Source organism: Salvelinus alpinus, chromosome 26 (assembly GCF_045679555.1).
Source record: "Salvelinus alpinus chromosome 26, SLU_Salpinus.1, whole genome shotgun sequence".
NCBI classification, from domain to species: Eukaryota; Metazoa; Chordata; class Actinopteri; order Salmoniformes; family Salmonidae; genus Salvelinus; species Salvelinus alpinus.
This window is the reverse complement of record NC_092111.1, coordinates 18,917,050-18,935,170: the sequence shown is the minus strand read 5'-3', so window position 1 is coordinate 18,935,170 and position 18,121 is coordinate 18,917,050. Positions and strand designations below refer to the sequence as shown.

Genomic DNA, 18,121 nt, shown 5'->3' with positions numbered 1-18,121 from the left:
CACACACACAGTGCCATCTATGAGATGCTTGGCGTTACCTTTGAAGAAATACCACTGAAAGGTATGTGTGTTTTTGTCACTATTCAAACGATCAGTCCACGGACATTATGATCATGGATCACGATGAGGATCAAAAGAGTCAATCACCATCGTTCCTATGGGGGTACCGAACCCAAAGAACCCAAACCACTGCACCTGGCTATTAACACTGCAGCCCACACAATCCCACCACTTCGGTCTCCAGTCGTGTTTTCTATTTGCATGTATATTAGGCTATTTTAGGGAGCTGCCAGGAGGCAGACTGGAGAGGCTGGGGGACGTGTGAAGCACCCTGGGACACCACGGAGAGACTTGGAGGTGCTTCCCTCCCTCTCTGGGCCTTGCCATCTGTGAACAGACGTCGAAATTATCAGCTTTGATTTATTTATTGTGTGTGCGCGCGTGGGTGTATGTGTTTGTGTGTGTGGGTGTTTATTTTAGACGAACAGTGTGGCTTTTTTGGGGAGGTCAGTGAGTGTGTTCATTAGTCAGTTCAGTGTCTCCTGGTTTGGCAGAAAGAGGGCCATCTGTTTGCGACGGTGACACAACAGATATCTCGTGGTAGATGAGGGCGGCACAAATTCGCTTCTCTTCTGTTCTCGTGACCAATTTTCCAATCTAGCTTCCGTCTGATTGTTCAAAGGACCCAGATCTTCTGGCATTGTATTCATGCAATTCCTAGTCTATTACTTTCTGAGGAAAGTTGATTCTGTCATTTTGAAGAGCCCGTCATCCCAGGGTCTCAATTACGGGCCTTCTCTATAGCATTCTTCCTGAGGATCAAGCAATCCCTACACAGAGTGGGCTGGCGCGTTTAATACCATACGGCTACAGGCTGCAGTCAAGTTCGACTGTTACAGTAGACACGTGATTGGCTGTTAGCCTCGTGTTAAGTATACTGTATTTTCCTACTGCGATGTGTTCAGCTGTGAATCATGTGGTACAACATGGTTTCTCCTATGTGTTTTGAGTGTGCGGTATAGCATTGTCTTTCTAGGTTGTGGCCATGTTGGAAGAGATCATGAAGATACTGTTCTTTACTCTAGTTCCATTGAATCACATATACTGTGTCTTCTTTTCCTTTGCTTTCCACTGTGGCCTAGTTTATGTGAGGGTGTCATTGGGTTAATGAGAGTCTATTTGTCCTGATGTCTTGACTGTGTCCCTAATGATAGATAATGACAGAAGTCACTTTGCTCCGAGATATCATTGATGATCAGCTACTGTATGCGTCAACAGAATCATTAACTCATACGCATCATTTATTCATTCGTAAATTACAATGATTTTGTACCATTACAAAACAAGATGACAGTATCATTTCTAACTGACTTCCACTGTCATGCCTCTGAACTGGGATGAGAGTGAAGCCCTTTCTATCCACTGTCTAAGGCCTTGCCAGGGAGTCAGACTTCCAATAGCTTACAGGCTGTAGCTAGCTGCTGTATGGGTGAAGGCGCTGAACGTGAACAGAGCTGTAGGAGCTAAATCATCCTGGTAGTTAGTGTAGTCCCTGGGCTGGTTGGCTACTTCCTCCCCTAATTTTGAGCTGAATACACAGATGATCCTACACTGACTTTGTCTCGCTCCTCTGCCCCTGTGCTCCCCTGCTTCTCCTTAGCTCACACAGCCCAATAAACCAGTCTGGGCCAGTTTCCCTAAAGCTTTGGAGCTAACGTGGCACATTATTTCTCTCGACAAACCAGCCGCACAGACACATGAGAGGAATAATTGTGTAGTCAATCTTCTGTTTGTAAACAAATCATATTGACATTACAGAGCCAGGTAAAGCAGACTGGTTTTCTAATGGAGGGTATCAGGGCCCCACCAGGACACAGTAACTTGCACAGTATTTCCCTCCACAGAAAACCTTCCTCAGTTTACAAGATGAGGCTGATACTCGTTTCCTCAGAGGTCTTCTTCTTTTTTTGTTTTGTTACTGTGTTGTCTAAGTTACAAAGAGCTTATGGTTATGTAAAGGTTGATGGGTAATGGAAAGGGGGCTTCTGATTTCATCATGAGCGCTGTTGTTGTTGTCTCTCCCCTCAAAGCTCCAGCAACATGGAACTTCTTCACACTACCATAGCATCCCATGAATATTTAATTGTGGACATTTCCAATAAAGGAGAAACGGGGAAAGTGGCATGAACAGAAAGGGTCTTTATGCCTCCTGTTTGCTCAGGGCCTTATTGAATGGGGAGTCCGTCCTATAGATCTAGGGACCATTAGGAAGTGATTACCCCCTTTAGGCAGAGGCAGAGCAGCAACACCCTCGCTACTACAGAGCAGAGTACACACACACACCCACACTGATATGATCATCTAAATTAGTGTTTAAATCACTTTCTCTAATGCCTTGGCGGGGAAGAGGATATTTTACAGAGTAGCAATGTAAGGTGTATTTAAATGTCTGTTACCTCCCTTTATTAGTACTGTTTCAGTGTGCGGTGTGGAGGGGGATGAAGTAGCCAGGTAAACAGGCTGCACTGCATTACTTCTACGTTAGCATTTTCATCTTGATTCTTTCCGCTCTACCGAGCCTCAACAAACAATCATTTGGTAAATTCCATTAGTTACCCTTTTTCATTTTCAGTAGTATTTCTCTTTATTTTGTAAGCATTAACCTATTTTTTTCCACTGTTTATCATCATCGCTTCTTCAACAGTTTCTCTACAATCAATTACTAGTTTAGTTTGTGTGCCATGTAGTTCTTTATATACAGTGCATTCTGAAAGTATTCAGACCCCTTGACCTTTTCCACATGTTACGTTACAGCCTTGTTCTAAAATGGATGAAATTGTTTTTTCCCCTCATCAATCTACACACAATACCCCATAATGACAAAGTAAAACAGTTTTTTTGAAATGTTTGCAAATGTATAAAATATGTAAAACTGAAATCACATTTACATAAGTATTCAGACCCTTTACTCAGTACTTTGGTGAAGCACCTTTGGCAGCGATTACAGCCTTGAGTCATCTTGGGTATGACGCTACAAGCTTGGCACACTTGTATTTGGAGAGTTTCTCCCATTCTTCTCTGCAGATCCTCAAGCTCTGTCATGTCGGATGGGGAGCGTCGCTGCACAGCTATTTTTCATGTCTCTCCAGACATGTTCGATTGGGTTCAAGTCTGGGCTCTGGTTGGGCCACTCAAGGACATTCAGAGACTTGTTCCGAAGCCACTCCTGAGGTGTCTTGGCTGTGTGCTTAGGGTCTTTCTCCTGTTGGAAGGTGAACCTTCATCCCAGTCTGAGGTCATGAGCGCTCTGGAGCAGGTTTTCATCAAGGATCTCTCTACTTTACTCCATTCATCTTTGCCTCGATCCTGACTTGTCTCCCAGTCCATGTGGCTGAAAAACATCCCCACAGCATGATGCTGCCACCACCATGCTTCACCGTAGGGATGGTGCCAGGTTTCCTCCACACGTGACTCTTGGCATTTAGGCCAAAGAGTTCCATCTTGGTTTCATCAGACCGGAGAATCTTGTTTTTCATGGTCTGAGAGTCTTTAGTGGACTTTTGGCTCCAAGCGGTCTGTCATGTGCCTTTTACTGAGGAGTGACTTCCGTCTGGCCACTCTACCATAAAGGCCAGATTGGTGGAGTGCTGCAGAGATGGTTGTCCTTCTAGAAGTCTCCACAGAGTAACTCTAGAGCTCTGTCAGAGTGACCATCGGGTTCTTGGTCACCTCCCTGACCAAGGCCCTTCTCCTCGATTGCTCAGTTTGACGGCTCTAGGAGGAGTCTTGGTGGTTTCAAACTTCTTCCATTTAAGAATGATGGAGGCCACTGTGTTCTTGGGGACCTTCAATGCTGCAGAAATGTTTTGGTACCCTTGCACAGATCTGTGCCTCGACATAATCCTGTCTCGGAGCTCTGCGGACAATTCCTTCGACCTCATGGCTTGGTTTTTGTTCTGACATGCACTGTCAACTGTGGGACCTTATATAGACAGGTGTGTGCCTTTTCAAATCATGTCCAATCAATTGAATTTACCACAGGTGGACTCCAATCAACTTGTAGAAACATCTCAAGGATGATCAATGGAAACAGGATGCAACTGAGCTCAATTTTGAGTATCATACCAAAGGGTCTGAATACTTATGTAAATTCGTTTTTTTTTGTTGTAAATTAGCAAACATTTCTAAAAGCCTGTTTTCGCTTTGTCATTATGGGGTATTGTGTGTGTGTGGATGATGAAGGAAAAAAACCAAATTTAATACATTTTTGAATAAGAATGTAACTTAACAAAATGTTGTAAAAGGGAAGGGGCTGAATACTTTGCGAATGCGCTGTATATATACAGTGGGTTGCATAATTGTTTAACATTGTTTAACACAACCTTGATTAACATTGACAGCAAAAAAGACTGTCAAATAAATAATACAAATATTGAGCTCTATTGTAGAGAGATAAAAAAGGAAATTATATTATTTAATAACAAGTAATAACACTATTTATTTTTAACAGATATGGTTATTGGCAACACTGTTATCAATACTCCAGCACCCCACCCTTGCCAGGATAACAACACTAAGCCTTTTTCCAAAATGTTTTATCAGATTGGAGAACACATTGGGAGGGATCTTAGACCATTCCTCTATACAGAATCTTTCCGGATTGTTTTAGCCAAAAATCATTTCTGTTCTCCAATCTCATAAAACACTTTAGATAAAGGTTCAGTGTACTTATCCTCTCAAGGTGAGGGTGCGGAAGTATTACAAACAGGGGTGCCAATCATTTTGACCCCATCTTTTTTACATTTGTTTTTATTACTTGCTAAAGGTGCAACCTGCAGTTGCTTCATACATTATTGGACTTATACATTATTGATATGTACCCATTGGTTCTTGAAGAATATAACTTATAAATGCCTCATGAGCGTAGTTCAACTGTCGTACCCCATCAGAACCCAAAATATAATCCATCATTCAGCTTTTTAGCGAAACAGTGGCAGGGACTACATTTGGTTATTGTGTCAACTGCTGATTGCTACTTTAAACAAAATCTCTTTCTCTGAACAATTGTATTAGTATAAAATAATATAATTTCCCATAAATTGTGAGCATACAATATAGCTCAGTATTTTTATTATTTATTTTATACAGTCATTTTTGCTCATCATTATCAAGGGTGACAATAATTACTGTCCCCACAGTATGTATATATATATCTTATATTAGCCCACCTAAAGCTTTGCTAGGTCTCATAAACAACCCTTTCATTAAAAACACTTTAAATATATGGATTGAAGTCTGTAAACAAACAGAAGGGCTTAAATCTATATATGAACAAACACCTTTCTATAATAACCCCATCTTACCCAAAGCCCTGAGAGATGGTGTTACATTTTCTTGGTTCAACAAAGGAATTAAAACATTTGGTAATCTCTATAGAGAAGGTGAACTACTATCCTTTCAACAACTGGCATCTCATTTTCAGTTACCTCAAACTCATTTCTTCAAGTACCTACAGGTTAGGCATTACATTGCCACTCAGCAGGGAGGTAGGATTCAGCCCATGAGTAAACCTATAACTGATCAACTGTGGCTGGAGAGGAAAGGGGTAAAAGGTTTAATTTGTTACATGTACTCTGGTCTTCAAGCTCTGTTGGGGGAACGATGAACCTCTGAAAGCGTGCATGAAGTGGCATGATGACCTTGGTCTCATTTTTGAGGATGAGAGCACTTTTTAGATGCTCATCGTCTTTCATTTAACACAAGGCACAAGTTGATGCAATTCAATATTTTACATAGGGTCTACTTTACACCAGAGAGACTGTATAAGATCAATTCTAAATATGCAACATTTTGCTCAAGGTGTAAAATGGGAGAGGGCACACTTAAGCATATGTTCTTGTCCTGCCCTGAACTAAGCAATTATTGGAAAGACATTATTCAGATCTTATCACAGGTCACTAATATGACGGTACCACTAGATCCTTCCCTTATTCTTCTTGGAGATGATTCTGTTCTACTAGTTAATATTTGTAGCAAAACCAGATTCATTAAATTGTCAGTCATTGCAGCCAATAAATGCACAGCTATTGCTAATGGAAGAGTGACATTCCGCCAAGCAAGCAGATGTGGCTAAAATAACTATCTTCCTATATTCCATCTGATAAAATAACATACAATTTACGTAATAAACCCTTTGAATTTACTGATGTCTGGGGGGACTTTCAGCAGTTTCTAGAGATGTCACCTTAGCTGCCTCATTACTAATTTCATCATTAATGTATTATTATTATTTGTTTATGTGTTGAATAATTTATTTTCTAGCAGGGAATGTGAAGGTCATTCTGTTTCTTTTTTGTTGTTTATCAGTGAAGCTAATACCGGTGGAGGGGAGGGAGGGGGGTGTTCCTGTGTTGGGGAGGGAAGGGTTTTGCACGATGTGCCCCCATGTAGCATGTAGCATACTGTTTTGTGTAGGTGGAAGGAATAATGGGGTATTATCTGTGTCATATTTTGCTGATTGTTAAATTGTAAAAAAAGAAATGCCAATAAATATATTGTATAAAAAAATGTAAAGACGAAGTCACACGGGCCACCCCCGCCCTGCTCTCTACACAGCCTGCTATTGGATCTCTCCATGGGCAGAAAGCAACATCAATACTATTGGCTGACTTAGCAGGTTTAATGGCAGACTCATCTCACAGTGATTTGTTCGTTCGAGCCCATTTTTCAACAAGAATCGCGTGGACGCGTGTCTGAATCGATTGCTGTCTGTTTGGAAGCTGCTCTGGGTAAGAAATATGCATACAACTTCAGCAATGATGTCAACTTTGGACACATACCTGCCTGCAGCAGCAGAAAAGCTAGGTACTTTATCAGATGTTCCACACACACCTCCCTGCGTAAATGTCATCCGAGGCACCTTGGTGTGCTTGGTGTTTATTCCCCTATTGTTTTTCAGAAGGTTACTGGCTGGTCGTCCTGATTATCTGTGACAAACGATACTGACGCTCCAAAAAACCTGGAGGGGTCTTCTTCTCCAAAACACGAGTCACAGATGGAGGGATAGAGATGAAGGGATAGAAAGAGATGGATAGATATCATTACATGAGAGCAATAGAATATCCTGGGGAATTGAACGAGTGAGAAGGAATAGAGCCATATTAACTGGATTTAACCATAAACGATTGTTTAAATCTGCCACATGGCCATCTCCAAATACACTACATGACCAAAGGTATATGGACACCTGCTGGTCAAACATCTCATTCCAAAATCATCGGCATTAATATGGAGTTGGTCCCCCTTTTGCTGCTATAACAGCCTCCACTCTTCTGGAAAGGCTTTCCACTAGATGTTAAAACATTGCTGCAGGAACTTGCTTCCGTTCAGCCACAAGAGCATTGGTGAGGTCGGGCACTGATGTTGTGCGATTAGGCCTGGCTCGCAGTCGGCATTCCAGTTCATACCAAAGGTGTTCGATGGGGTTGAGGGTAGGGCTCCGTGCAGGCCAGTCAAGTTCTTCCACACCAATCTCGACAAACCATTTCTGTATGGACCTCGCTTTGTGCACGGGGGCATTGTCATGCTGAAACAGGAAAGTGCCTTCCCCAAACTGTGGCCACAAAGTTGGAAGCACAGAATCATCTAGAATGTCATTGTATACTGTAGTGTTAAGATTTCCCTTCACTGGAACTAAGGGGCCTGAACCATGAAATACAGACCCAGACCATTATTCCTCCTCCACCAAACTTTATAGTTGGCACTATTCATTCGAGCAGGTAAAATTCTCCTGGCATCCGCCAAACCCAGATTCGTCCTTCGGACTGCCAGATGGTGAAGCGTGATTCATCACTCCCGAGAACACGTTTCCACTTCTCCAGAGTTCGATGGCGGTGAGCGTTACACCACTCCAGCCGACGCTTGGCATTGCGCATGGTCATCTTAGGCTTGTGTGCGTCTGCTTGGCCATGGAAACCCATTCCATTTCCTTTCTATTGAACCGGGCCCAGCCAGGGCAGGTGGCAGTAGTTGCAGCAGTAGCAGGGTTTGTGTTCTCCAGCCTGTTATAGTCCTATGTTCATAACATTTCAATCTTTTTGAACAGGTCCCAGGAAACCAGAGGGTGGCAGGGTTTATGTGTTCTGCAGCCGGCCTGGCGTAGCGTTATGGAATGAGCCTCATTGATTACTGTTCCTCTACTGACAATTGAATTAAAGCCAAAGTTGCACACCTTGTGTTGGGAATCTCCACGTCAGCTTAATAGACTGGAGTTAAATAAACAGATATCTGCATGCCAAGTTACCCTGCACAGGCAACTCTGGCTCTCAGGGGCTTTGAGAGCTATGTGTCCCACATGGCTCTCTATTCCATATTTACTGCACCACTTTGACCAGGTCCCTATATAGCTCCTATGTATTGAGACCTGGCAGTAGCTAAGCAGTGAGAGAGAGGAGAAGACAGAGAGGTGTACAGAGAATGACAGAAACACAGAGAGAGAGAGAGAGAGAGGACTTTGGCCTTCCTTCCCCCGCTCAACAACAGGCTGCCACCGGGAACCCGTCCTAACGGAATGATAATTCATCCCTGAATGGAAAGACAAATGTTTGGGTTGGGAGGGACAGATTAAAGGAGAGAGAGGGAGGGAGGTGGGGCAGCTGTAAAAGGCAGAAGATAATTGAATAAGACGTCTCTTTTTGTGCTGGCTCTACGTGTGTGCGTATGTGCGTGCTTGTATGTCTGCTCAGACAGATGGCCATTTGGAGTGGTTACAGGCGGCTGGGTGCTCAGTACACACCTGGGACTTCTTAGGGGGGTAATGTACCTTTAAGGATCTGGTCAGGAGTCCACACGCCAGGAGGAAGAGCACCGTGGTGTTGGATGGGACTTATGCACAGTACACCCTTCCTGACCATGAGATTGGACTGTCTTTTCCTCTGCTGGGGATGGCTAGGTAGATTGGTGGAGACACAGACACACACACACAATCAAGACAGTCTTGTGTTCCTGAGTCAGCAGTAGAGGTAAGGCTGGGATGGAGGTAGTGTATTCAGGGATGCAGCAGTAGAGGTAAGGCTGGGATGGAGGTAGTGTATTCAGGGATGCAGCAGTTGAGGTAAGGCTGGGATGGAGGTAGTGTATTCAGGGATGCAGCAGTTGAGGTAAGGCTGGGATGGAGGTAGTGTATTTAGGGATGCAGCAGTAGAGGTAAGGCTGGGATGGAGGTAGTGTATTCAGGGATGCAGCAGTAGAGGTAAGGCTGGGATGGAGGTAGTGTATTCAGGGATGCAGCAGTTGAGGTAAGGCTGGGATGGAGGTAGTGTATTTAGGGATGCAGCAGTAGAGGTAAGGCTGGGATGGAGGTAGTGTATTCAGGGATGCAGCAGTAGAGGTAAGGCTGGGATGGAGGTAGTGTATTCAGGGATGCAGCAGTAGAGGTAAGGCTGGGATGGAGGTAGTGTATTCAGGGATGCAGCAGTAGAGGTAAGGCTGGGATGGAGGTCGTGTATTCAGGGAGGAAGAAGATGGCTTCCCTGGGAGGATCAGGGTAGCTGTGTGGCCTGATGTCATCCTGATCCAGGCTTTTCACAGGGTTTTTAGTCCCCTCTACATAAGCTCCCATTGGCCCTATCACTCTCCTGATGACAACACAGGAGAGAGGGACTTACTTAAATACTGTTGGTCTCATGGTTCTCAGCAGTCTAGCCCTGACAGTAAGGGGTTGATTGAAGGGGCTGAGGAGAAGTAAGGGGGCTGCTGTGAAGAACAGGTCCCCCCATACTAAACACGGCCTAAATAGTTGTGTGGAGGGTGGAGGCCAACACCCCCTTGGCAAGCGGCCAATGAGGTGGTGTAAATCAGGGGCGAAGCTGTGCAGTGTCAGGAGCTGCCCCATTTATCTGCCTGTTTTTCAACCCTGTCACCCAGTCCATCAACCCTCCTTACGATCAACCAGAGATTCCATGTCCATCACGTTCCACAGGTATATCTATGCCACAGTAGTTACATAGTAGCAAGGTTACACCATCCTCCTAATACTTCCCTTCTGTTTGGACAGTCTATATCAACTTGCCAACTGCCCCATTGTAACAGTAGCTTAGTCACTCCACTGTTGTTCATGTGAACAATCCTCCTCATCCACAACATGTGCTTATTATGAGTATCCCAGCATATAAATAAATAGCACAGCTATTTACTATTTATCAGAGCTTTGTCCTTCTGAATCTGGCTTCTGTTTGAACGTCAGCATTAGGGGAACAACACAAACATGGAGAGGATGATTTGTTTGGCTTTGGGCTGAAGAGGATACGAATGTGATCCTATCGCTCTGCAGATGCATGTAGAATATCTACCACACAGTATTTGTCTAGTAGTATATAGTTTCAATCCCGTTTCGTTTGATTTCGTCTAGTGTTATGGTGTTTTGAAACAGCTAAAATATTTTCATGACCTGAACATCTATTTATTTTCTATGTTCTCCAGCTTAGCCACAGAGGATTTTTTTACTTACTTTACTGTTAAGCCATTTCCCAGCCCTGTTTCCCCGTTTCTCCGCTTTCCATCAAATAAAACCCCTCCTTTCATTGATTTCTGTAACGGAAATAAGAGTTTCCCCAGAGGCAACCTTTACATCCCTGAAAGACAAATTACCTGACATTTCTAAACGAAACACAGCCGTGTGTGTGTGTGTGTGTGTGTGTGTGTGTGTGTGTGTGTGTGTGTGTGTGTGTGTGTGTGTGTGTGTGTGTGTGTGTGTGTGTGTGTGTGTGTGTGTGTGTGTGTGTGTGTGTGTGTGTGTGTGTGTGTGTGTGTGTTGCTATAATGTGTCAAAGCCGTTTCACTGAGCCAGATTGTGTGTGTTTCACTGCCACAGACTTCACAGATGATTTCTGCTTTGTTTATACTCCTCTCCTCCAGCCTGCACCATCCATCACATAGCCTGGTTAAACCAGACTGAACCTTGCACTTAGTGCAGCATTCAGTCTGGTTTAACCAGGCTATCAATCACGCGCTAATATAGGAAAATAGGGTGAAACACAAATACATCGCTGTCTTAAGAACTGTTGAAGGCTCATACTATAGACAAGCTGTTATCATTTGAACCAGAGACCATGAAATGTAGTCAGCTAGCTACTGTTGGTGAAACGTACTATCAGCTAGCTATACTACTGTTAGTGAAACAAACTGTCAGCTAGCTATGCTACTGTTGGTGAAACGTACTGTCAGCTAGCTAAATTAGCTCACTGGTGGTGAAACGTATTGTCAGCTAGCTAAACTAGCCTACTGTTGGTGAAACGTACTGTCAGCTAGCTAAACTAGCCTTCTGGTGGTGAAACATATTGTCAGCTAGCTAAACTAGCCTTCTGGTGGTGAAACATATTGTCAGCTAGCTATACTGCTGTTGGTGAAACGTACTGTCAAATCAAATTGTATTTGTCACATGCGCCGAATACAACAGGTGTAGGTAGACCTTACCCCTGAAATGCTTACATACAAGCCCTCAACCAACAATGAAGTTTTAAGAAAAATAAAAGTTAAGAAATATTTACTAAATTAACTAAAGTAAAAAAAATAATAACAGAGCAACAATAAAATAACAATAACAAGGCTATATACAGGGAGTACCGGTACCGACTCAATGTGCGTGGGTACAGGTTAATCGAGGTAAATTAAGTAATGTACAGTACCAGTCAAAAGTTTTAGAACACCTACTCATTCCAGGGTTTTTCTTTATTTTTACTGTTTTCTACATTGTAGAATAATAGTGAAGGCATCAACTATTAAATAACACATGGAATCATGTAGTAACCAAAAATGTTTTAAACAAATCAAAAGATATTTTATATTTCGGATTCTTCAAATTGCCACCCTTTGCCTTGATGACAACTTTTCACACTCTCGGCATTCTCTCAACCAGCTTCATAAGGTAGTCACCTGGAATGCATTTCAATTAACAGGTGTGCATTGTTAAAAGTAAATTTGTGGAATGTCTTTCATCTTAATGCCAATCAGTTGTGTTGTGACAAGGGTAAGGGGGGTATACAGAAGATAAACCCTTTTGGTAAAGGACAAAGTCCATATTATGGCAACAGCTCAAATAAGCTAAGAGAATTGACAGTCAATCATTAATTTAAGACAAAGTCAGTCAATCCGGAAAATTTCAAGAACTTGCAGTCGCAAAAACCATCTAGCGCTTTGATGAAACTGGCTCTCATGAGGACCACCACAGGAAAAGAAGAACCAGTTCAAATAATATACATATCTCAACATCAACTGTTCAGCGGGGACTGCGTGGCCTTCATGGTTGAATTGCTGCAAAGAAACCACTACTATAGGACACCAATAATATGAAGAAACTTGCTTGGGCCAAGAAACACGAGCAATGGACATTAGACCGGTGGAAATCTGTCCTTTTGGTCTGATGAGTCCAAATTTTTGATTTTTGGTTCCAACCGCTGTGTCTTTGTGAGACGCGGTGTGGGTGAACGGACGATCTCCCCATATCTGGTTCCCACCGTGAAGCATGGAGGAGGAGGTGTGATGGTGTGGGGGTGCTTTCCTTGTGACACTCTCTGTGATTTATTTAGAATTCAAGGCACACCTAACTAGTATGGCTACCGGTGCATTCTGCAGGGATACGCCATTCCATCTGGTTTGCACTTTATGGGACTATAATTTTTTTTTTCAACAGGACAATGACCCAAAACACACCTCCGGGCTGTGTAAGGGCTATTTAACCAACGAGAGTGATGGCGTGCTGCATCAGATGACCTGGCCTCCACAATAACTCAACCTCAACCCAATTCTGATGGTTTGGGATGAATTGGACCGCAGATGAAGGAAAAACATATGACAAGTGCTCAGCATGTGGGAACTCCTTCAAGACTGTTGGAAAAGCATTCCTCATGAAGCTGGTTCAGAGAATGCCAAGACTGTGCAGAGCTGTCATCAATACAAAAGGTGGCTACTTAGAAGAATCTCAAATATAAAATATATTTTGATTTGTTTAACACTTTTTTGTTTACTACATGATTCAATATTTTTTTTATTTAACCTTTATTTAACCAGGTAGGCCAGTTGACAACAAGTTCTCATTTACAACTGCGACCTGGCCAAGATAAAGCAAAGCAGTGCGACACAACACAGAGTTACACATGGGATAAACAAACGTACAGTCAATAACACAATAGAAAAATCTATATACAGTGTGTGCAAATGTAGTATGATTAGGGAGGTAAGGCAATAAATAGGCCATAGTTGCAAAATAATTACAATTTAGCAATTAAACACTGGAGTGATAGATGTGCAGAAGATGCAAGTAGAGATACTGGGGTGCAAAGGAGCAAAACATTTTAAATAACAATATGGGGGTGGGGTATTTACAGATGGGCTGTGTACAGGTGCAATGATCGGTAAGCTGCTCTGACAGCTGATGCTTAAAGTTAGCGAGGGAGATATGAGTTTTCATGGCCTTTTCATGGCCTTCCTCTGACACCGCCTGGTATAAAGGTCCTGGATGGCAGGAAGCTTGGCCCAAGTGATGTACGGAGCCATACGCACTACCCTATGTAGCGCTTGCGGATGGAGGTCGAGCAGTTACCATACAAGGTGGTGATGCAACCAGTCAGGATGCTCTCGATGGTGCAGCTGTAGGACCTTTTGAGGATCTGAGGACCCATGCCAAAACCTTTCAGTCTCCTGAGGTGGAATAGGCATTGTTTTGCCCTCTTCACGACTGTCTTGGTGTGTTTGGACCATGATAGTTTTTTGTGATTTGGACACCAAGGGTCTTGAAGCTCTCAGCCTGCTCTACTACAGCACCATCAATGAGAATGGAGTCGTGCTCAGCCCTCTTTTTCCTGTAGTCCATGATCATCTCCTTTGTCTTGATCACATTGAGGAGAGGTTGGCACCACACTTCCAGGTCTCTGACTTCCTCCCTATAGGCTGTGTCATCATTGTCGGTGATCAGGCCTACCACCGTTGTGTCGTCAGCAAACTTAAGGATGGTGTTGGAGTCGTGCTTGGCCACGCAGTCATGGGTGAACAGGGAGTACAGGAGGGGACTAAGCATGCACACCTGAGGGGCCCCTGTGTTGAGGGTCAGTGTGGCAGGTGTGTTGTTGCCTACCCTTACCACCTGGGGGGTGGCCCGTTAGGAAGTCCAGGATCCAGTTGCAGAGGGAGGAGTTTAGTCCCAGTGTCCTTAGCTTAGCGATGGTGTTGAATGCTGAGCTGTGGTCAATGAACAGCATTCTCACGTAGGTGTTCCTTTTGTCCAGGTGGGAAAGGGCAGTGTTGAGTGCAATAGAGATTGAGCCATGTGTGGAGCTGTTGGAGAGGTATGGAAATTGGAGTGGGTCTAGGGTTTCTGGGATGATGGTGTTGATGTGAGCCATGACCAGCCTTTCAAAGCTCTTCATGGGTACAGACGTGATGTGCTAAAAGTTGGTAGTCATTTAGGCAGGTTACCTTGGTGTTCTTGGGCACAGGGACTATGGTGGTCTGCTTGAAACATGTAGGTATTACAGACTCGGCCAGGGACAGGTTGAAAATGTCAGTGAAGACACTTGCCAGTTGGTCAGCGCATGCTCGGAGTACACATCCTGGTAATCCGCCTGGCCCTGCGGCCTTGTGAATGTTGACCTGTTTAAAGGTCTTACATAGGCTACTGCGAGAGTGATCTCACAGTCGTCCGGGACAGCTGGTGGTCTCATGCATGCTTCAGTGTTGCTTGCCTCGAAGCGCACATAGCAGTCATTTAGCTCATCTGGTAGGCTCGTGTCAATGGGCAGCTTGTGGCTGTGTTTCACTTTGTGGTCTGTAATTGTTTGCAAGCCCTGCCACATCCGACGAGCATTGGAGCCGGTGTAGTAGTATTCAATCTTAGTCCTGTATTTATGCTTTGTCTGTTTGATGATACAACTGAGGGCATAGCGGGATTTCTTCTAAGCGTCCAGGTCAGAATCCCGATCCTTGAAAGTGGCAGCTTGCTATACTGTTGTTAGTGAAACATACTGTCAGGTAGCTATACCACTGTCAGTTATCTATACTAGCCTACTGTTGGGGAAATATGTCAGCTAGCTATACTGCTGTTGGTGAAACATCATGTAAGCTAGCTATACTACTATTGGTGAAACATTGTCAGCTGTCTATACTTCTGTTGGTGAAACATTGTCAGCTAGCTATATTACTATTGGTGAAACATACTGTCAGCTAGCTATACTACTGTTGGTGAAATGTCCTGTCAGTTAGCTATACTACTGTTGTTGAAACATTGTCAGCTAGCTATACTACTATTGGTGGAACATGTCAGCTAGCTGTACTTCTGTTGATGAAACGTACTGTCAGCTAGATGTACTACTGTTGGTGTAATTTAATGTCATCTAGCTATATTACTGTTGGTGAAGCGTACTGTCAGCTAGCTATACTGCTGTTGGTGAAACGTACTGTCAGCTAGCAACACTACTGTTGGTGAAACATTGTCAGCTAGCTATTCCACTGTCAGCTATCTATACTAGCCTAATGTTGGGGTAACATGTCAGCTAGCTATGCTGCTGTTGGTGAAATGTACTGTCAGCTAGCTATTCCACTGTCAGCTATCTATACTAGCCTAATGTGGGGGTAACATGTCAGCTAGCTATGCTGCTGTTGGTGAAATGTACTGTCAGCTAGCTATATTACTGCTGGTGAAACATGTCAGCTAGTCTACTGTTGTTGAAGTATTGTCAGCTAGCAATACTACTGTTGATGAAATTGCATGTAAGCTAGCTATACTACTATAGGTGAAACATGATGTCAGCTAGCTATACTACTGTTATTGAAACATACTGTCAGCTAGCTATACTACTGTTGGTGAAAAGTACTGTCAGCTAGCTATACTACTGTTGTTGAAACGTACTGTCAGCTAGCTATACTACTGTTAGTGAAACATCATGTAAGCTATTATATATGAGGTGAAACATTGTCACTAGCTATATGCTGTTATGATATCATAAGCAGACTACTGTTGGTGAAACGTACTGTCAGCTAGCTATACTAACTTTGGTGAAAAGTACTGTCAGCTAGCTATACTGCTGTTGATGAATAATCACGTAAGCTAGCAAAACTATTGTTGGTGAAACGTACTGTCAGCTAGCTATACTAACTTTGGTGAAACGTACTGTCAGCTGGCTATACTGCTGTTGTTGAAATAGCATGTAAGCTAGCTATATTACTGTTGGTGGAACATGTCAACTAGCTATACTACTGTTGGTGAAACGTACTGTCAGCTAGCTATGCTGCTGTTGGTGAAACATCATGTAAGCTAACTTTACTACTATACGTGAAACATTGTCAGCTAGCTATATTTCTTTTGGTGAAACAGTGTCAGCTAGCTATGCTGCTGTTGGTGGAATGTACTGTCAGCTAGCTATACTATACTACTGTTTGGTGAAACGTACTGTCAGCTAGTTATACTGCGGTTGGTGAAACATCATGTAAGCTAGCTAGACTACTAGTGGTGAAACATTATGTCAGCTCTCTATACTTCTGTTGGTGAAACATTGTCAGCTAGCTATACTACTATTGGGGAAATCTACTGTCAGTTAGCTATACTACTGTTTGTGGAACATGTCAGCTAGCTATGCTGCTGTTGTTGAAATGTACTGTCAGCTTGCTACTGTTGTTGAAATGTACTGTCAGCTAGTTATACTACTGTTGGTGAAACATACTGTCAGCTAGCGATACGACTGTTGGTGAGACGTACCGTCAGCTATCTATACTTCTGTTGGTGAAACATTGTCAGCTAGCTATATTACTATTGGTGAAACATACTGTCAGCAAGCTATACTACTGTTGGTGAAATGTCCTGTCAGTTAGCTATACTACTATTGGTGGAACATGTCAGCTGGATGTACTTCAGTTGATGAAACGTACTGTCAGCTAGATTTACTACTGTTGGTGTAATGTAATGTCATCTAGCTATACTACTGTTGGTGAAACATTGTCAGTTAGCTATATTACTGTTGGTGAAGAGTACTGTCAGCTAGCTATGCTGCTGTTGGTGAAATGTACTGTCAGCTAGCTGTATTACTGCTGGTGAAACATATCAGCTAATCTACTGTTGTTGAAGTATTGTCAGCTAGCTATACTGCTGTTGGTGAATAATCATGTAAGCTAGCAATACTACTGTTGATGAAATTGCATGTAAGCTAGCTATACTACTATAGGTGAAACATAATGTCAGCTAGCTATACTACTGTTATTGAAACGTACTGTCAGCTAGCTATACTACTGTTGGTGAAAAGTACTGTCAGCTAGCTATACTACTGTTGTTGAAACGTACTGTCAGCTAGCTATACTGCTGTTAGTGAAACATCATGTAAGCTAATTATACTACTGTAGGTGAAACATTGTCAGCTAGCTATTCTGCTGTCGATGAATAATCACGTAAGCTAGCAAAACTACTGTTGGTGAAACGTACTGTCAGCTAGCTATACTAACTTTGGTGAAACGTACTGTCAGCTAGCTATACTGCTGTTGATGAATAATCACGTAAGCTAGCAAAACTACTGTTGGTGAAACGTACTGTCAGCTAGCTATACTACTGTTGGTGAAACGTACTGTCAGCTAGTTATACTGCTGTTGGTGTAACATGTCAGTTAGCTATACTACTGTTGGTGAAACGTACTGTCAGCTAGTTATACTGCGGTTGGTGAAACATAAGGTACGCTATATATACTTCTGTTGGTTAAACATTGTCAGCTAGCTATACTGATATTGGTGAAATCTATTGTCAGTTTGCTATACTACTGTTGGTGGAACATGTCAGTTAGCTATCCTACTTTTGGTGAAACATACTGTCAGCTAGCTATACTACTGTTGGTGGAACATGTCAGTTAGCTATACTACTGTTGGTGGAACATGTCAGCTAGCTATACTACTGTTGGTAAAACATAATGTCAGCTACCTACTGTTGGTGAAACGTACTGTCAGCTAGCTATACTACTGTTGTTGAAACGTACTGTCAGCTAGCTATACTACTGTTGTTGAAACGTACTGTCAGCTAGCTATACTACTGTTGTTGAAACGTACTGTCAGCTAGCTATACTACTGTTGGTGAAACGTACTGTCAGCTAGCTAT

The 18,121-nt window shown here is 43.0% G+C and overlaps 1 protein-coding gene across 2 annotated transcripts in view; it reads left to right on the top strand.

Moving 5' to 3' along the window:
• LOC139554868 (trafficking protein particle complex subunit 9-like) overlaps positions 1 to 18,121 on the top strand; it is a 279,884-nt gene that overhangs the window by 206,449 nt on the left and 55,314 nt on the right. The gene's annotated exons all lie outside the window — the stretch shown is intronic.